The following is a 16,774-nucleotide window of genomic DNA, read 5'->3' on the forward strand; positions in this document are numbered from 1 at the left end:
CTCTCCTGTGTCTGTCACCTCACTTCATTCGGTGTGTAGATTTCCCGCTTTCACTCGCCTCTCTCTTTTCCCTCTCATTCATCAACTCTGTCTATTAACTCTCTCTTCCCAGTCATGTCTCTTTTCCCTGGAATTTCTCTTTTCCCTCTTTTCCCCGGCTTGTCTCTTTCCCCTCTTTCCCCACTCCTGTGTATGTCACCTCTCTTCACTCGGTGTCTACTTTTCCCCGCTTTCACTCGCCTCTCTCTTTTCCCTCTCATTCATCAACTCTCTGTCTTCACTCTATCCTCCCTGTCCTGTCTCTTTTCCCTGGACACTCTCTTTTCCCCGGACACTCTCTTTTCCCCGGCTTGTCTCTTTCTCAACTTTCCCCTCTCCTGTGTCTATCACCTCTCTTCACTCGGTGTCTAATTTCCCCACTTTCACTCGGCTCTCTCTTTTCCCTCTCATTCCTGAAATCTCTCTTTTCCCTTGCCTGTCGCTTTTCCCTCTTTTGCCTATTCTCCATGAACTCTTCCCACTTTACCCTCACCAGTCACTTTCCCCTGCTTTCCCTGAACTCCCTCTTTTCCACCTTTTCCCTCGCTTGTCTCTTTTCCCTGTTTCCCCTCGCCTGTCTCTCTCACCTCTGTTCTCTCGGCGTTCTTTTCCCCCGCTTTCACTCGCCTTCCTCTATTCCCTCCCTTTCCTCCACTCTCTCTTTTCCCTCTCTCTTCACTGCCCTGTGTCTTTTCCCTGGACTCTCTCTTTTCAGCGGCTTGTCTCTTTCCCCTATTTCCCCTCTCCTGTGTCGGTCACCTCTCTTCACTCGGTGTGTAAATTTCCCACTTTCTCTCGCCTCTCTCTTTCCCCTCTAAGTCATCAACGCTGTCTTTTCACTCTCTCTTCCCAGTCATGTCTATTTTCCCTGGACACTCTCTTTTCCCTCTTTTCCCCTGCTTGTCTCTTTCCCCTCTTTCCCCTCTCCTGTGTCGGTCACCTCACTTCATTCGGTGTGTAGATTTCCCGCTTTCACTAGCCTCTCTCTTTCCCCTCTCATTCATCAACGCTGTCTTTTCACTCTCTCTTCCCTGTCCTGTCTCTTTTCCCTGGAACTTCTCTTTTCCCTCTTTTCCCCGGCTTGTCTCTTTCCCCTATTTCCCCTCTCCTGTGTCTGTCACCTCACTTCATTCGGTGTGTAGATTTCCCACTTTCACTCGCCTCTCTCTTTTCCGTCTCATTCATCAACTCTCTCTCTTCACTCTCTCCTCCCTGTCCTGTCTCTTTTCCCTGGACACTCTCTTTTCCCCGGCTTGTCTCTTTCCCCTCTTTCCCCTCTCCTGTGTCTGTCACCTCTCTTCACTCGGTGTCTACTTTTCCCCGCTTTCACTCGCCTCTCTCTTTTCCCTCTCATTCATCAACTCTCTCTATCTTCACTCTCTCTTCCCTGTCCTGTGTCTTTTCCCTGGAATTTCTCTTTTCCCTCTTTTCCCCGGCTTGTCTCTTTCCCCTATTTCCCCTCTCCTGTGCCTGTCACCTCTCTTCATTCGGTGTGTAGATTTCCCACTTTCACTCGCCTCTCTCTTTTCCCTCTCATTCCTGAAATCTCTGTTTTCCCTTGCCTGTCGCTTTTCCCTCTTTTGCCTTTCCTCCATGAACTCTTCCCTCTTCACCCTCAGCAGTCACTTTCCCCTGCTTTCCCTCAAGTCCTTCTTTTCCACCTTTTCCCTCGCTTGTCTCTTTTCCCTGTTTCCCCTCGCCTGTCTCTCTCACCTCTGTTCTCTCGGCGTTCTTTTCCCCCACTTTCACTCTCCTTCCTCTATTCCCTCCCTTTCCTCCACTCTCTCTTTTCCCTCTCTCTTCACTGTCCTGTCTCTTTTCCCTGGACTCTCTCTTTCCCCCCCCCGCTTGTCTCTTTCCCCTCTTTCCCGTCTCCTGTGTCTTTCACCTCTCTTCAATCGGTGTCTACTTTTCCCTTCTTTCACTCGCCTCTCTCTTTTCCCTCTCCTTCATCAACTCTGTATTTTCACTCTCTCTTCCCAGTCATGTCTCTTTTCCCTGGAATTTCTCTTTTCCCTCTTTTCCTCTGTTTGACTCTATCCCCTCTTTCCCCTCTCCTGTGTCTGTCACCTCACTTCATTCGGTGTGTAGATTTCCCACCTTCACTCGCCTCGCCTCTCTCTTTTCCCTCTCATTCATCAACTCTCTCTCTTCACTCTCTCCTCCCTGGCCTGTCTCTTTTCCCTGGACACTCTCTTTTCCCCGGCTGGTCTCTTTCCCCTCTTTCCCCTCTCCTGCGTCTGTCACCTCTCTTCATTCGCTGTGTAGATTTCCCACTTTCACTCGCCTCTCTCTTTTCCCTCTCATTCATCAACTCTCTCTCTTCACTCTCTCCTCCCTGTCCTGTCTCTTTTCCCTGGACACTCTCTTTTCCCCGGACACTCTCTTTTCCCCGGCTTGTCTCTTTCCCCTCTTTCCCCTCTCCCGTGTCTGTCACCTCTCTTCACTCGGTGTCTACTTTTCCCCGCTTTCACTCGCCTCTCTCTTTTCCCTCTCATTCATCAACTCTCTCTCTTCACTCTCTCCTCCCTGTCCTGTCTCTTTTCCCTGGACACTCTCTTTTCCCCGGCTTGTCTCTTTCCCCTCTTTCCCCTCTCCTGCGTCTGTCACCTCTCTTCATTCGCTGTGTAGATTTCCCACTTTCACTCGCCTCTCTCTTTTCCCTCTCATTCATCAACTCTCCCTTTTCACTCTCTCTTCCCTGTCCTGTCTCTTTTCCCTGGAATTTCTCTTTTCCCTCTTTTCCCCGGCTTGTCTCTTTCCCCTCTTTCCCCTCTCCTGTGTCTGTCACCTCACTTCATTCGGTGTGTAATTTTCCCACTTTCACTCGCCTCTCTCTTTTCCCTCTCATTCATCAACTCTCTCTCTTCACTCTCTCCTCCCTGTCCTGTCTCTTTTCCCTGGACACTCTCTTTTCCCCGGACACTCTCTTTTCCCCGGCTTGTCTCTTTCCCCTCTTTCCCCTCTCCTGTGTCTGTCACCTCTCTTCACTCGGTGTCTAATTTCCCCACTTTCACTCGGCTCTCTCTTTTCCCTCTCATTCCTGAAATCTCTCTTTTCCCTTGCCTGTCGCTTTTCCCTCTTTTGCCTATTCTCCATGAACTCTTCCCACTTTACCCTCACCAGTCACTTTCCCCTGCTTTCCCTGAACTCCCTCTTTTCCACCTTTTCCCTCGCTTGTCTCTTTTCCCTGTTTCCCCTCGCCTGTCTCTCTCACCTCTGTTCTCTCGGCGTTCTTTTCCCCCGCTTTCACTCGCCTTCCTCTATTCCCTCCCTTTCCTCCACTCTCTCTTTTCCCTCTCTCTTCACTGCCCTGTGTCTTTTCCCTGGACTCTCTCTTTTCAGCGGCTTGTCTCTTTCCCCTATTTCCCCTCTCCTGTGTCGGTCACCTCTCTTCACTCGGTGTGTAAATTTCCCACTTTCTCTCGCCTCTCTCTTTCCCCTCTAAGTCATCAACGCTGTCTTTTCACTCTCTCTTCCCAGTCATGTCTATTTTCCCTGGACACTCTCTTTTCCCTCTTTTCCCCTGCTTGTCTCTTTCCCCTCTTTCCCCTCTCCTGTGTCGGTCACCTCACTTCATTCGGTGTGTAGATTTCCCGCTTTCACTAGCCTCTCTCTTTCCCCTCTCATTCATCAACGCTGTCTTTTCACTCTCTCTTCCCAGTCATGTCTATTTTCCCTGGACACTCTCTTTTCCCTCTTTTCCCCGGCTTGTCTCTTTCCCCTATTTCCCCTCTCCTGTGTCTGTCACCTCACTTCATTCGGTGTGTAGATTTCCCACTTTCACTCGCCTCTCTCTTTTCCGTCTCATTCATCAACTCTCTCTCTTCACTCTCTCCTCCCTGTCCTGTCTCTTTTCCCTGGACACTCTCTTTTCCCCGGCTTGTCTCTTTCCCCTCTTTCCCCTCTCCTGTGTCTGTCACCTCTCTTCACTCGGTGTCTACTTTTCCCCGCTTTCACTCGCCTCTCTCTTTTCCCTCTCATTCATCAACTCTCTCTATCTTCACTCTCTCTTCCCTGTCCTGTGTCTTTTCCCTGGAATTTCTCTTTTCCCTCTTTTCCCCGGCTTGTCTCTTTCCCCTATTTCCCCTCTCCTGTGCCTGTCACCTCTCTTCATTCGGTGTGTAGATTTCCCGCTTTCACTCGCCTCTCTCTTTTCCCTCTCATTCCTGAAATCTCTGTTTTCCCTTGCCTGTCGCTTTTCCCTCTTTTGCCTTTCCTCCATGAACTCTTCCCTCTTCACCCTCAGCAGTCACTTTCCCCTGCTTTCCCTCAAGTCCTTCTTTTCCACCTTTTCCCTCGCTTGTCTCTTTTCCCTGTTTCCCCTCGCCTGTCTCTCTCACCTCTGTTCTCTCGGCGTTCTTTTCCCCCACTTTCACTCTCCTTCCTCTATTCCCTCCCTTTCCCCCACTCTCTCTTTTCCCTCTCTCTTCACTGTCCTGTCTCTTTTCCCTGGACTCTCTCTTTCCCCCCCGCTTGTCTCTTTCCCCTCTTTCCCGTCTCCTGTGTCTTTCACCTCTCTTCAATCGGTGTCTACTTTTCCCTTCTTTCACTCGCCTCTCTCTTTTCCCTCTCCTTCATCAACTCTGTATTTTCACTCTCTCTTCCCAGTCATGTCTCTTTTCCCTGGAATTTCTCTTTTCCCTCTTTTCCTCTGTTTAACTCTATCCCCTCTTTCCCCTCTCCTGTGCCTGTCACCTCTCTTCATTCGGTGTGTAGATTTCCCACTTTCACTCGCCTCTCTCTTTTCCCTCTCATTCCTGAAATCTCTGTTTTCCCTTGCCTGTCGCTTTTCCCTCTTTTGCCTTTCCTCCATGAACTCTTCCCTCTTCACCCTCAGCAGTCACTTTCCCCTGCTTTCCCTCAAGTCCCTCTTTTCCACCTTTACCCTCGCTTGTCTCTTTTCCCTGTTTCCCCTCGCTTGTCTCTCTCACCTCTGTTCTCTCGGCGTTCTTTTCCCCCGCTTTCACTCTCCTTCCTCTATTCCCTCCCTTTCCTCCACTCTCTCTTTTCCCTCTCTCTTCACTGTCCTGTCTCTTTTCCCTGGACTCTCTCTTTCCCCCCCGCGTGTCTCTTTCCCCTCTTTCCCGTCTCCTGTGTCTGTCACCTCTCTTCACTCGGTGTCTACTTTTCCCTTCTTTCACTCGCCTCTCTCTTTTCCCTCTCATTCATCAACTCTGTATTTTCACTCTCTCTTCCCTGTCCTGTCTCTTTTCCCTGGAACTTCCCTTTTCCCTCTTTTCCTCTGTTTGACTCTATCCCCTCTTTCCCCTCTCCTGTGTCTGTCACCTCACTTCATTCGGTGTGTAGATTTCCCACCTTCACTCGCCTCGCCTCTCTCTTTTCCCTCTCATTCATCAACTCTCTCTCTTCACTCTATCCTCCCAGTCCTGTCTCTTTTCCCTGGACACTCTCTTTTCCCCGGCTTGTCTCTTTCCCCTCTTTCCCCTCTCCTGTGTCTGTCACCTCTCTTCATTCGGTGTGTAGATTTCCCACTTTCACTCGCCTCTCTCTTTTCCCTCTCATTCATCAACTCTCTCTATCTTCACTCTCTCTTCCCTGTCCTGTGTCTTTTCCCTGGACTCTCTCTTTTCCCCGGCTTGTCTCTTTCCCCTATTTCCCCTCTCCTGTGTCGGTCACCTCTCTTCACTCGGTGTGTAAATTTCCCACTTTCTCTCGCCTCTCTCTTTCCCCTCTAAGTCATCAACGCTGTCTTTTCACTCTCTCTTCCCAGTCATGTCTATTTTCCCTGGACACTCTCTTTTCCCTCTTTTCCCCTGCTTGTCTCTTTCCCCTCTTTCCCCTCTCCTGTGTCGGTCACCTCACTTCATTCGGTGTGTAGATTTCCCGCTTTCACTAGCCTCTCTCTTTCCCCTCTCATTCATCAACGCTGTCTTTTCACTCTCTCTTCCCAGTCATGTCTATTTTCCCTGGACACTCTCTTTTCCCTCTTTTCCCCGGCTTGTCTCTTTCCCCTATTTCCCCTCTCCTGTGTCTGTCACCTCACTTCATTCGGTGTGTAGATTTCCCACTTTCACTCGCCTCTCTCTTTTCCTTCTCATTCATCAACTCTCTCTCTTCACTCTCTCTTCCCAGTCATGTCTCTTTTCCCTGGAATTTCTCTTTTCCCTCTTTTCCTCTGTTTGTCTCTTTCCCCTCTCCTGTGTCGGTCACCTCTCTTCATTCGGTGTGTAGATTTCCCACTTTCACTCGCCTCTCTCTTTTCCCTCTCTTTTCATCAACTCTGTCTTTTCACTCTCTCCTCCCTGTCCTGTCTCTTTTCCCTGGACACTCTCTTTTCCCTCTTTTCCCCGGCTTGTCTCTTTCCCCTATTTCCCCTCTCCTGTGTCTGTCACCTCTCTTCACTCGGTGTCTAATTTCCCCACTTTCACTCGCCTCTCTCTTTTCCCTCTCATTCCTGAAATCTCTCTTTTCCCTTGCCTGTCGTTTTTCCCTCTTTTGCCTATTCTCCATGAACTCTTCCCACTTTACCCTCACCAGTCACTTTCCCCTGCTTTCCCTCAACTCCCTCTTTTCCAACTTTTCCCTCGCTTGTCTCTTTTCCCTGTTTCCCCTCGCCTGTCTCTCTCACCTCTGTTCTCTCGGCGTTCTTTTCCCCCGCTTTCACTCGCCTTCCTCTATTCCCTCCCTTTCCTCCACTCTCTCTTTTCCCTTTCTCTTCACTGCCCTGTGTCTTTTCCCTGGACTCTCTCTTTTCCCCGGCTTGTCTCTTTCCCCTATTTCCCCTCTCCTGTGTCGGTCACCTCTCTTCACTCGGTGTGTAAATTTCCCACTTTCTCTCGCCTCTCTCTTTCCCCTCTCATTCATCAACTCTGTCTTTTCACTCTCTCTTCCCAGTCATGTCTCTTTTCCCTGGACACTCTCTTTTCCCTCTTTTCCCCGGCTTGTCTCTTTCCCCTATTTCCCCTCTCCTGTGTCTGTCACCTCACTTCATTCGGTGTGTAGATTTCCCACTTTCACTCGCCTCTCTCTTTTCCTTCTCATTCATCAACTCTCTCTCTTCACTCTCTCTTCCCTGTCCTGTCTCATTTCCCTGGACACTCTCTTTTCCCTCTTTTCCTCTGTTTGTCTCTTTCCCCTCTCCTGTGTCGGTCACCTCTCTTCATTCGGTGTGTAGATTTCCCACTTTCACTCGCCTCTCTCTTTTCCCTCTCATTCATCAACGCTGTCTTTTCACTCTCTCTTCCCAGTCATGTCTCATTTGCCTGGAATTTCTCTTTTCCCACTTTTCCTCTGTTTGTCTCTTTCCCCTCTCCTGTGTCGGTCACCTCTCTTCATTCGGTGTGTAGATTTCCCACTTGCACTCGCCTCTCTCTTTTCCCTCTCTTTTCATCAACTCTGTCTTTTCACTCTCTCTTCCCACTCATGTCTCTTTTCCCTGGACACTCTCTTTTCCCTCTTTTCCCCTGCTTGTCTCTTTCCCCTCTTTCCCCTCTCCTGTGTCTGTCACCTCTCTTCATTCGGTGTGTAGATTTCCCGCTTTCACTCGCCTCTCTCTTTTCCCTCTCATTCATCAACTCTCCCTTTTCACTCTGTCTTCCCAGTCATGTCTCTTTTCCCTGGAACTTCTCTTTTCCCTCTTTTCCCCGGCTTGTCTCTTTCCCCTCTTTCCCCTCTCCTGTGTCGGTCACCTCTCTTCATTCGGTGTGTAGATTTCCCACTTGCACTCGCCTCTCTCTTTTCCCTCTCTTTTCATCAACTCTGTCTTTTCACTCTCTCTTCCCAGTCATGTCTCTTTTCCCTGGACACTCTCTTTTCCCTCTTTTCCCCTGCTTGTCTCTTTCCCCTCTTTCCCCTCTCCTGTGTCTGTCACCTCACTTCATTCGGTGTGTAGATTTCCCGCTTTCACTCGCCTCTCTCTTTTCCCTCTCATTCATCAACTCTGTCTTTTCACTCTGTCTTCCCAGTCATGTATCTTTTGCCTGGAATTTCTCTTTTCCCTCTTTTCCTCTGTTTGTCTCTTTCCCCTCTTTCCCCTCTCCTGTGTATGTCACCTCTCTTCACTCGGTGTCTACTTTTCCGCGCTTTCACTCGCCTCTCTCTTTTCCCTCTCATTCATCAACTCTCTCTCTTCACTCTCTCCTCCCTGTCCTGTCTCTTTTCCCTGGACACTCTCTTTTCCCCGGCTTGTCTCTTTCCCCTCTTTCCCCTCTCCTGTGTCTGTCACCTCTCTTCATTCGGTGTGTAGATTTCCCACTTTCACTCGCCTCTCTCTTTTCCCTCTCATTCATCAACTCTCTCTATCTTCACTCTCTCTTCCCTGTCCTGTCTCTTTTCCCTGGACACTCTCTTTTCCCTCTTTTCCTCTGTTTGTCTCTTTCCCCTCTTTCCCCTCTCCTGTGCCTGTCACCTCTCTTCATTCGGTGTGTAGATTTCCCCCTTTCACTCGCCTCTCTCTTTTCCCTCTCATTCATCAACTCTCTCTCTTCACTCTCTCTTCACTGTCCTGTCTCTTTTCCCTGGACACTCTCTTTTCCCCCCGCTTGTCTCTTTCCCCTCTTTCCCGTCTCCTGTGTCTTTCACCTCTCTTCACTCGGTGTCTACTTTTCCCTTCTTTCACTCGCCTCTCTCTTTTCCCTCTCATTCATCAACTCTGTATTTTCACTCTCTCTTCCCAGTCATGTCTCTTTTCCCTGGAATTTCTCTTTTCCCTCTTTTCCTCTGTTTGACTCTTTCCCCTCTTTCCCCTCTCCTGTGTCTGTCACCTCACTTCATTCGGTGTGTAGATTTCCCACCTTCACTCGCCTCGCCTCTCTCTTTTCCCTCTCATTCATCAACTCTCTCTCTTCACTCTCTCCTCCCTGTCCTGTCTCTTTTCCCTGGACACTCTCTTTTCCCCGGCTTGTCTCTTTCCCCTCTTTCCCCTCTCCTGTGTCTGTCACCTCTCTTCATTCGGTGTGTAGATTTCCCACTTTCACTCGCCTCTCTCTTTCCCCTCTCAGCCATCAACACTATCTTTTCACTCTCTCTTCCCTGTCCTGTCTCTTTTCCCTGGACACTCTCTTTTCCCCGGCTTGTCTCTTTCCCCTCTTTCCCCTCTCCTGTGTCTGTCACCTCTCTTCACTCGGTGTCTACTTTTCCCCGCTTTCACTCGCCTCTCTCTTTTCCCTCTCATTCATCAACTCTCTCTATCTTCACTCTCTCTTCCCTGTCCTGTGTCTTTTCCCTGGAATTTCTCTTTTCCCTCTTTTCCCCGGCTTGTCTCTTTCCCCTATTTCCCCTCTCCTGTGCCTGTCACCTCTCTTCATTCGGTGTGTAGATTTCCCACTTTCACTCGCCTCTCTCTTTTCCCTCTCATTCCTGAAATCTCTGTTTTCCCTTGCCTGTCGCTTTTCCCTCTTTTGCCTTTCCTCCATGAACTCTTCCCTCTTCACCCTCAGCAGTCACTTTCCCCTGCTTTCCCTCAAGTCCTTCTTTTCCACCTTTTCCCTCGCTTGTCTCTTTTCCCTGTTTCCCCTCGCCTGTCTCTCTCACCTCTGTTCTCTCGGCGTTCTTTTCCCCCACTTTCACTCTCCTTCCTCTATTCCCTCCCTTTCCTCCACTCTCTCTTTTCCCTCTCTCTTCACTGTCCTGTCTCTTTTCCCTGGAATCTCTCTTTCCCCCCCCCGCTTGTCTCTTTCCCCTCTTTCCCGTCTCCTGTGTCTTTCACCTCTCTTCAATCGGTGTCTACTTTTCCCTTCTTTCACTCGCCTCTCTCTTTTCCCTCTCCTTCATCAACTCTGTATTTTCACTCTCTCTTCCCAGTCATGTCTCTTTTCCCTGGAATTTCTCTTTTCCCTCTTTTCCTCTGTTTGACTCTATCCCCTCTTTCCCCTCTCCTGTGTCTGTCACCTCACTTCATTCGGTGTGTAGATTTCCCACCTTCACTCGCCTCGCCTCTCTCTTTTCCCTCTCATTCATCAACTCTCTCTCTTCACTCTCTCCTCCCTGTCCTGTCTCTTTTCCCTGGACACTCTCTTTTCCCCGGCTGGTCTCTTTCCCCTCTTTCCCCTCTCCTGCGTCTGTCACCTCTCTTCATTCGCTGTGTAGATTTCCCACTTTCACTCGCCTCTCTCTTTTCCCTCTCATTCATCAACTCTCTCTCTTCACTCTCTCCTCCCTGTCCTGTCTCTTTTCCCTGGACACTCTCTTTTCCCCGGACACTCTCTTTTCCCCGGCTTGTCTCTTTCCCCTCTTTCCCCTCTCCCGTGTCTGTCACCTCTCTTCACTCGGTGTCTACTTTTCCCCGCTTTCACTCGCCTCTCTCTTTTCCCTCTCATTCATCAACTCTCTCTCTTCACTCTCTCCTCCCTGTCCTGTCTCTTTTCCCTGGACACTCTCTTTTCCCCGGCTTGTCTCTTTCCCCTCTTTCCCCTCTCCTGTGTCTGTCACCTCTCTTCACTCGGTGTCTACTTTTCCCCGCTTTCACTCGCCTCTCTCTTTTCCCTCTCATTCATCAACTCTCTCTATCTTCACTCTCTCTTCCCTGTCCTGTGTCTTTTCCCTGGAATTTCTCTTTTCCCTCTTTTCCCCGGCTTGTCTCTTTCCCCTATTTCCCCTCTCCTGTGCCTGTCACCTCTCTTCATTCGGTGTGTAGATTTCCCACTTTCACTCGCCTCTCTCTTTTCCCTCTCATTCCTGAAATCTCTGTTTTCCCTTGCCTGTCGCTTTTCCCTCTTTTGCCTTTCCTCCATGAACTCTTCCCTCTTCACCCTCAGCAGTCACTTTCCCCTGCTTTCCCTCAAGTCCCTCTTTTCCACCTTTACCCTCGCTTGTCTCTTTTCCCTGTTTCCCCTCGCTTGTCTCTCTCACCTCTGTTCTCTCGGCGTTCTTTTCCCCCGCTTTCACTCTCCTTCCTCTATTCCCTCCCTTTCCTCCACTCTCTCTTTTCCCTCTCTCTTCACTGTCCTGTCTCTTTTCCCTGGACTCTCTCTTTCCCCCCCGCGTGTCTCTTTCCCCTCTTTCCCGTCTCCTGTGTCTTTCACCTCTCTTCACTCGGTGTCTACTTTTCCCTTCTTTCACTCGCCTCTCTCTTTTCCCTCTCATTCATCAACTCTGTATTTTCACTCTCTCTTCCCTGTCCTGTCTCTTTTCCCTGGAACTTCCCTTTTCCCTCTTTTCCTCTGTTTGACTCTTTCCCCTCTTTCCCCTCTCCTGTGTCTGTCACCTCACTTCATTCGGTGTGTAGATTTCCCACCTTCACTCGCCTCGCCTCTCTCTTTTCCCTCTCATTCATCAACTCTCTCTCTTCACTCTATCCTCCCTGTCCTGTCTCTTTTCCCTGGACACTCTCTTTTCCCCGGCTTGTCTCTTTCCCCTCTTTCCCCTCTCCTGTGTCTGTCACCTCTCTTCATTCGGTGTGTAGATTTCCCACTTTCACTCGCCTCTCTCTTTTCCCTCTCATTCATCAACTCTCTCTATCTTCACTCTCTCTTCCCTGTCCTGTGTCTTTTCCCTGGACACTCTCTTTTCCCTCATTTCCCCTGCTTGTCTCTTTCCCCTATTTCCCCTCTCCTGTGCCTGTCACCTCTCTTCATTCGGTGTGTAGATTTCCCACTTTCACTCGCCTCTCTCTTTTCCCTCTCATTCATCAACTCTCCCTTTTCACTCTCTCTTCCCTGTCCTGTCTCTTTTCCCTGGAATTTCTCTTTTCCCTCTTTTCCCCGGCTTGTCTCTTTCCCCTCTTTCCCCTCTCCTGTGTCTGTCACCTCACTTCATTCGGTGTGTAATTTTCCCACTTTCACTCGCCTCTCTCTTTTCCCTCTCATTCATCAACTCTCTCTCTTCACTCTCTCCTCCCTGTCCTGTCTCTTTTCCCTGGACACTCTCTTTTCCCCGGACACTCTCTTTTCCCCGGCTTGTCTCTTTCCCCTCTTTCCCCTCTCCTGTGTCTGTCACCTCTCTTCACTCGGTGTCTAATTTCCCCACTTTCACTCGCCTCTCTCTTTTCCCTCTCATTCCTGAAATCTCTGTTTTCCCTTGCCTGTCGCTTTTCCCTCTTTTGCCTTTTCTCCATGAACTCTTCCCTCTTTACCCTCAGCAGTCACTTTCCCCTGCTTTCCCTGAACTCCCTCTTTTCCACCTTTTCCCTCGCTTGTCTCTTTTCCCTGTTTCCCCTCGCCTGTCTCTCTCACCTCTGTTCTCTCAGCGTTCTTTTCCCCCGCTTTCACTCGCCTTCCTCTATTCCCCCCCTTTCCTCCACTCTCTCTTTTCCCTCTCTCTTCACTGTCCTGTGTCTTTTCCCTGGACTCTCTCTTTTCCCCCACTTGTCTCTTTCCCCTCTTTCCCCTATCCTGTGTCTGTCACCTCTCTTCACTCGGTGTCTACTTTTCCCTGCTTTCACTCGCCTCTCTCTTTCCCCTCTCATTCATCAACTCTCTCTCTTCACTGTCTCCTCCCTGTCCTGTCTCTTTTCCCTGGACACTCTCTTTTCCTCTGTTTGTCTCTTTCCCCTCTTTCCCCACTCCTGTGTATGTCACCTCTCTTCACTCGGTGTCTACTTTCCCCCGCTTTCACTCGCCTCTCTCTTTTCCCTCTCATTCATCAACTCTCTCTCTTCACTCTCTCTTCCCTGTCCTGTCTCTTGTCCCTGGACACTCTCTTTTCCCTCTTTTCCCCTGCTTGTCTCTTTCCCCTCTTTCCCCTCTCCTGTGTCGGTCACCTCTCTTCATTCGGTGTGTAAATTTCCCACTTCCTCTCGCCTCTCTCTTTCCCCTCTCATTCATCAACTCTCTCTTTTCACTCTCTCTTCCCAGTCATGTCTCTTTTCTCTGGACACTCTCTTTTCCCCGGACACTCTCTTTTCCCCGGCTTCTCTCTTTCCCCTCTTTCCCCTCTCCTGTGTCTGTCACCTCTCTTCACTCGGTGTGTAGATTTCCCACTTTCACTCGCCTCTCTCTTTCCCCTCTCATTCATCAACTCTGTCTTTTCACTCTCTCTTCCCAGTCATGTCTCTTTTCCCTGGAATTTCTCTTTTCCCTCTTTTCCTCTGTTTGTCTCTTTCCCCTCTTTCCCCTCTCCTGTATCGGTCACCTCTCTTCATTCAGTGTGTAGATTTCCCACTTCCACTCGCCTCTCTTTTTTCCCTCTCATTCATCCACTCTCTCTCTTCACTCTCTCTTCCCAGTCATGTCTCTATTCCCTGGAATTTCTCTTTCCCCTCTTTCCCCTCTCCTGTGTCTGTCACCTCTCTTCACTCGGTGTCTACTTTTCCCTGCTTTCACTCGCCTCTCTCTTTCCCCTCTCATTCATCAACTCTCTCTCTTCACTCTCTCCTCCCTGTCCTGTCTCTTTTCCCTGGACACTCTCTTTTCCCCGGACACTCTCTTTTCCCCAGCTTGTCTCTTTCCCCTCTTTCCCCTCTCCTGTGTCTGTCACCTCTCCTCACTCGGTGTCTACTTTTCCCCGCTTTCACTCGCCTCTCTCTTTTCCCTCTCATTCATCAACTCTCTCTATCTTCACTCTCTCTTCCCTGTCCTGTGTCTTTTCCCTGGACACTCTCTTTTCCCTCATTTCCCCGGCTTGTCTCTTTCCCCTATTTCCCCTCTCCTGTGCCTGTCACCTCTCTTCATTCGGTGTGTAGATTTCCCACTTCCACTCGCCTCTCTCTTTTCCCTCTCATTCATCAACTCTCCCTTTTCACTATCTCTTCCCTGTCCTGTCTCTTTTCCCTGGAATTTCTCTTTTCCCTCTTTTCCTCTGTTTGTCTCTTTCCCCTCTTTCCCCTCTCCTGTGTCGGTCACCTCTCTTCATTCGGTGTTTAGATTTCCCACTTCCACTCGCCTCTCTCTTTTCCCTCTCATTCATCAACTCTCTCTCTTCACTCTCTCTTCCCTGTCCTGTCTCTTGTCCCTGGACACTATCTTTTCCCACTTTTCCCCTGCTTGTCTCTTTCCCCTCTTTCCCCTCTCCTGTGTCGGTCACCTCTCTTCATTCGGTGTGTAAATTTCCCACTTCCTCTCGCCTCTCTCTTTCCCCTCTCATTCATCAACTCTCTGTTTTCGCTCTCTCTTCCCAGTCATGTCTCTTTTCTCTGGACACTCTCTTTTCCCCGGACACTCTCTTTTCCCCGGCTTGTCTCTTTGCCCTCTTTCCCCTCTCCTGTGTCTGTCACCTCTCTTCACTCGGTGTCTACTTTTCCCTGCTTTCACTCGCCTCTCTCTTTCCCCTCTCATTCATCAACTCTCTCTCCTCACTCTCTCCTCCCTGTCCTGTCTCTTTTCCCTGGACACTCTCTTTTCCCCGGACACTCTCTTTTCCCCGGCTTGTCTCTTTCCCCTCTTTCCCCTCTCCTGTGTCTGTCACCTCTCTTCACTCGGTGTCTACTTTTCCCTGCTTTCACTCGCCTCTCTCTTTCCCCTCTCATTCATCAACTCTGTCTTTTCACTCTCTCTTCCCAGTCATGTCTCTTTTCCCTGGAATTTCTCTTTTCCCTCTTTTCCCCGGCTTGTCTCTTTCCCCTCTTTCCCCTCTCCCGTGTCTGTCAGCTCACTTCATTCGGTGTGTAGATTTCCCACTTTCACTCGCCTCTCTCTTTCCCCTCTCATTCATCAACTCTCTCTCTTCACTGTCTCCTCCCTGTCCTGTCTCTTTTCCCTGGACACTCTCTTTTCCTCTGTTTGTCTCTTTCCCCTCTTTCCCCACTCCTGTGTATGTCACCTCTCTTCACTCGGTGTCTACTTTTCCCCGCTTTCACTCGCCTCTCTCTTTTCCCTCTCATTCATCAACTCTCTCTATCTTCACTCTCTCTTCCCTGTCCTGTGTCTTTTCCCTGGACACTCTCTTTTCCCTCATTTCCCCTGCTTGTCTCTTTCCCCTATTTCCCCTCTCCTGTGCCTGTCACCTCTCTTCATTCGGTGTGTAGATTTCCCACTTTCACTCGCCTCTCTCTTTTCCCTCTCATTCATCAACTCTCCCTTTTCACTCTCTCTTCCCTGTCCTGTCTCTTTTCCCTGGAATTTCTCTTTTCCCTCTTTTCCTCTGTTTGTCTCTTTCCCCTCTTTCCCCTCTCCTGTGTCGGTCACCTCTCTTCATTCGGTGTGTAGATTTTCCCCTTCCACTCGCCTCTCTCTTTTCCCTCTCATTCATCAACTCTCTCTCTTCACTCTCTCTTCCCTGTCCTGTCTCTTGTCCTTGGACACTCTCTTTTCCCTCTTTTCCCCTGCTTGTCTCTTTCCCCTCTTTCCCCACTCCTGTGTCGGTCACCTCTCTTCACTCGGTGTCTACTTTTCCCTGCTTTCACTCGCCTCTCTCTTTCCCCTCTCATTCATCAACTCTCTCTCTTCACTCTCTCCTCCCTGTCCTGTCTCTTTTCCCTGGACACTCTCTTTTCCCCGGACACTCTCTTTTCCCCGGCTTGTCTCTTTCCCCTCTTTCCCCTCTCCTTTGTCTGTCACCTCTCCTCACTCGGTGTCTACTTTTCCCCGCTTTCACTCGCCTCTCTCTTTTCCCTCTCATTCATCAACTCTCTCTATCTTCACTCTCTCTTCCCTGTCCTGTGTCTTTTCCCTGGACACTCTCTTTTCCCTCTTTTCCCCTGCTTGTCTCTTTCCCCTATTTCCCCTCTCCTGTGCCTGTCACCTCTCTTCATTCGCTGTGTAGATTTCCCACTTTCACTCGCCTCTCTCTTTTCCCTCTCATTCCTGAAATCTCTCTTTTCCCTCGCCTGTCGCTTTTCCCTCTTTTGCCTTTTCTCCATGAACTCTTCCCTCTTTACCCTCAGCAGTCACTTTCCCCTGCTTTCCCTGAACTCCCTCTTTTCCACCTTTTCCCTCGCTTGTCTCTTTTCCCTGTTTCCCCTCGCCTGTCTCTCTCACCTCTGTTCTCTCGGCGTTCTTTTCCCCCGCTTTCACTCGCCTTCCTCTATTCCCTCCCTTTCCTCCACTCTCTCTTTTCCCTCTCTCTTCACTGTCCTGTCTCTTTTCCCTGGACTCTCTCTTTTCCCCCACTTGTCTCCTTCCCCTCTTTCCCCTCTCCTGTGTCTGTCACCTCTCTTCACTCGGTGTCTACTTTTCCCCGCTTTCACTCGCCTCTCTCTTTCCCCTCTCATTCATCAACTCTGTCTTTTCACTCTCTCTTCCCTGTCCTGTCTCTTTTCCCTGGAATTTCTCTTTTCCCTCTTTTCCTCTGTTTGTCTCTTTCCCCTCTTTCCCCTCTCCTGTGTCGGTCACCTCTCTTCATTCGGTGTGTAGATTTCCCACTTCCACTCGCCTCTCTCTTTTCCCTCTCATTCATCAACTCTCTCTCTTCACTCTCTCTTCCCTGTCCTGTCTCTTGTCCCTGGACACTCTCTTTTCCCTCTTTTCCCCTGCTTGTCTCTTTCCCCTCTTTCCCCTCTCCTGTGTCGGTCACCTCTCTTCATTCGGTGTGTAAATTTCCCACTTCCTCTCGCCTCTCTCTTTCCCCTCTCATTCATCAACTCTCTCTTTTCGCTCTCTCTTCCCAGTCATGTCTCTTTTCTCTGGACACTCTCTTTTCCCCGGCTTGTCTCTTTGCCCTCTTTCCCCTCTCCTGTGTCTGTCACCTCTCTTCACTCGGTGTCTAATTTTCCCTGCTTTCACTCGCCTCTCTCTTTCCCCTCTCATTCATCAACTCTCTCTCTTCACTCTCTCCTCCCTGTCCTGTCTCTTTTCCCTGGACACTCTCTTTTCCCCGGACACTCTCTTTTCCCTGGCTTGTCTCTTTCCCCTCTTTCCCCTCTCCTGTGTCTGTCACCTGTCTTCACTCGGTGTCTATT

This window comes from Haliaeetus albicilla, chromosome W (genome assembly GCF_947461875.1).
Source record: "Haliaeetus albicilla chromosome W, bHalAlb1.1, whole genome shotgun sequence".
NCBI classification, from domain to species: Eukaryota; Metazoa; Chordata; class Aves; order Accipitriformes; family Accipitridae; genus Haliaeetus; species Haliaeetus albicilla.